Source organism: Pteropus vampyrus, unplaced genomic scaffold (genome assembly GCF_000151845.1).
Source record: "Pteropus vampyrus isolate Shadow unplaced genomic scaffold, Pvam_2.0 Scaffold205, whole genome shotgun sequence".
In the NCBI taxonomy this organism is placed as follows: domain Eukaryota; kingdom Metazoa; phylum Chordata; class Mammalia; order Chiroptera; family Pteropodidae; genus Pteropus; species Pteropus vampyrus.
In genome coordinates this window covers 1935915-1939902 of record NW_011888986.1, presented here as the reverse complement: position 1 = coordinate 1939902, position 3988 = coordinate 1935915, and positions in this window count along the sequence as shown.

Here is a 3988-nt window from a genome sequence, read left to right as displayed (position 1 = left end):
GTGTCATGCAAATGCACTTCCTTGAGCCAGCTCCATCTTCTCTATGAAGCCAGGGAACTAGATTTCAGAATACTTGGATATCACTGAGCTGCCTGTAGATATCTACCCAGCCTGTCACTGGTGAGTTTTTATTATTCTCTTTTATATTATTATGCTTAGAAAGATTTATTAATAATTAATTTTCCATTTTTTTAGTCCTTCCTTTTCTTTTTTCCCGTCTTTATCGAAATATAGTAGACAACTAGTTACCTGCATTTACACTGTACAATTCAATGAGTTTTTTTCAATAATAGTTGGCATGCAACATACCAGCCTCAGTTGCACAGCATAGTGATTAGAGATCTGTATAACTCACGAAGTGATCACCCCACTAAATCCAGTACCCCCTACCCCTTACATATTTATTACAACATTATTAACTATTTTCCTGTGCTATACTTTATAACTCCATGCTTATTTTGTAACTATCCATTTGTACCAAGGTATTACTTTGTCCTTTTTGCCATCTCCCGAACCCCCTCCCATATAGTAGCCTTCAAAATATTCTCTGTATCTATGAGTTTATTTCCATTTTTGTTGTTGTTTATTTTGTTCTTTAGATTCCACATGTATGTGATATCATGTGGTATTTGTCTTTCTCTGACTGATTTCTTTCAGCACAATATCCTCTAGGTCCATCAAGGCAATATCTTTTTCCATCCCCTTCCTTTTAGTTTGTGTGTGTCTTTTAATCTGAAGTGAGTATCTTAAGTAGGCAGCATATGTAGAGATTTTGTTTTCATATCCATTCAGCCACTCTATCTTTTGTTTGGAGCACTTATTTCTTTTCCATTTGAGGTACTTGATAGGAATGTAGTTATTACTATTTTTTATTCCTGTTTTTGATACATGTTTTTTTCTTTTTAAAGAAGTCCTTCCAACATTTACTGTAATACTGGCTTGGTGCTGATAAATTCCTTCACCTTATTTTTGTCTGGGAAGCTCTTTATCTGTCCTTCAACTCTAAATGCAAGCTTTGCTGGATAAAGTATTCTTGGTTGTAGCTCCTGGGTTTCCATCACGTTAAATATTTTGTGCCTAGCCCTTCTGTCCTGCATAGTTTCTTTTGAGAAATCAGCTGCCAGTCTCATGGGTGCTCCCTTGTAGGTAACTAACTGCTTTTCTCTTGATGTTTTTAAGATTCTCTCTTTGTATTTAGCCTTTGACATTTTAATTATGATGTGTTTTGGTGTGGGCCTCTTTGGATTCCTGCTTTTTGGGACTCTCTGAGCTTCTTGGGGTGTTATGTCTGTTTCCTTCACCAGCTTAGGGAAGTTTTCCATTATTATTTCTTCAAATAGCTCTTCAACGTCTTTTTTTTCTTCAGGTACCCCAATGACATGGATACTTTTACCTTTAATAGTGTCCCATAGACTCATTAAATTACTATTATAGTCTTGATTTTTTTTCCTACCATTCTGATTGAGTGGCTTTCCCATCCTCTATATAGGTCATTTGATCCTCTTCTTTATTCACTTTGTTTATTCCATTGAATATACTTCTCATCTCAGATAATATGTTCTTTATTTCTGATTGGTTCTCTTTTGTAATTTCCATTTCCATTTTTGTGTTTTTTATCTCTTTGTTGAAGTTCTCACTGAATTCATCTACGCTTCCCCTTCATTGAGCATCTTTATAACCAGTGTTTTGAACTCTGCATCTGTTAGATTGCTGGGGTCCATTATTTCTGGATCTCTATTCTGTTCTCTCATATGGTTTGTGGGTCCTAGGCCTGGCTGATCCAAGCTCGCGGCTAGGAATAGGACCCTGGATTTAGAATGTTACATTAGTGTGGTAGAGCACCTGCGCCTAAAATATGTAAGTATAATTCAGCTTATTGTATCATGCATGTGTGGCTGAATGCCACTATTGTACTCTGATATGCGTGGAGCCCATGCTGTCCCCTGGGGAGAAGAAGAGGAGCAGAAGGAGAGCAGAAGGGGAGCACAAGAAAAGCAGAAGCAGAAGTGCGCTTCCCTCAATAGAGCTGCACTCCTCGCAGTAGAAGCTCACTCCCCGAGATAAAGGTTGTGCTTGTCGTTTCATTCAGCCTCTCATGCATTCTTCCAACGGGGCATCTTACAGTTGAAACCTTCCCTTCTCGATCAGCTCAGCGCTGACATGGTTTCTGCTTCTTTGTCTTCCCATTTTGGCTGCCTTTCTGTGTCTGTTTCTATGTTCTAAGCAAAGCTTCTAAGCCTTCTGGTCTTATTAGTATAACTTTGTGCAGTAGGTGTCCAGAGGCACAGTCCTGAGAGGGGTTCAGCTGCAGGCCAAGTTCAGCCCCAGCCCGTGCCCCTCCGGGGCCACCTGTTAAGATTCAGCAAGCAATCCACAGATGCCGTGCTTATAGTAGCCTCAAAAGGCCACACCAGAAACCGAGGCCAGCTGCCTCCAGTGTGAGTCTAGAAACTGCTCAGCAAGGGGCACCTGACTAAGCGAGGACACACCTGGATGTGGTTGGGTGGGCCTGTGAGTTGGGAGAGGTGGAGTTTTAGGGAACCCTCTGGGCAGAGCGACCTGTTATCCAGTCTGATGACATCTCTGCTATGGCAGTGCTGAGTCTGCGCACTGGGAGAGGGGAGTGCTCAACAGAGAAACAATGGATACTACTGGCATTTCTGCCAGGGAGAGAGCCTTGCCATTGTCCTCACTCCGACAGCTCAGTGTCCTCTGTAAGTCCCTGCATAGCCAAACTGGCACTGGTGCTCAGAGCGAGCAGGGACACGGCTCCTTTAAGAGGTGTCTGCCCCTGCCACAGCCTCTGTCCCACTTAGCAGCAGGGGACCAGGCAGCCTCACATCCTCACCCCATCCTACCTTCTGCCGTTGCAAGGTGATTTCTTAGATTTCTGCCTAGTTGTATGGATCCCAGGTGATTTTTCCTTGCTACTGCTCCTTGTTTCTATCACAACTTTGATTTGGTCACCAGAAAGATGAACAGAGCCAATATCATCTATGTAATATTTTTCCCCTCCATCTATAGTTTTCCATTTTTATATATAAATTTCAGAGCCTTGAACAGACAGCAATATTAGTTTTGTCAGTCAAATTTGATACAATTTCAAAATAACATTTAATTTCTCTGTCAGCAATGTTTATGGTAAAGGTCTGATTCCTTTTGGGTTTTTGAAATATTAAAAATAGCATGTGAATGCCTTTTACTGCCTTCCTGGTTTCTCAACTATCAAAGAGCTGTGGCTATTTTAGGTCAGGAAAGGTAAAATCAGAGAAAAACCCAGAACAAACAAGTATGTCAATAGTTGAGATCTTTTGGAGACAACTTCACACTTAAAAGGTATAAGGAATTAAGGACTTGTTGTACTCAAAGGTTCCAGAGAGGAAGGCCCTGCACTCTCAGAGGCCCACACATATCACAAGCTGGGTCGAGATTGGTTGACAGGAAAACAAGCTGTGAGAGGACAGTGGGCAAGCATCTTCTTTGGAGTCCTGGGCAGGGACCCCACTTTGACTATACTAGGTCAGAGAAGGAGAGGAGAAAAAATGGGGGATCTCCTAAGATAGAACCCCCCAGACACATGGGAAGAGGTGGAGATGGAGAAGTCTCACACAACTGGGCAGGCTCAGGTTGTGGAGCTGCATTCCATCTGTCCCTGGCTTACCCACATAAGTCACTTCTGAAAACTCTGTTACTGAGGGCAAGCTGTTCAATGAAAACTATTTCCATTACTATTTTCTCATCTTCCTGATTTCTTGATTTTTATTATGTATATTATATATTTAAATATATTTGTTAACCTAAAGATAAAAGGCTTTTCAAAATGAAAAAGTGATAAGCACTTATTTTTTTAATTGAAAAATTTTAAAATTTATTTATTTAAATTAGTTCCAAGTATACAGCACATTAGTTAGACATATATATAGTTCATAAAACTATCCCCACAATTGCTCCCTTCTTCCCCTGGCCCTCCACCTAGCCATCATATTAA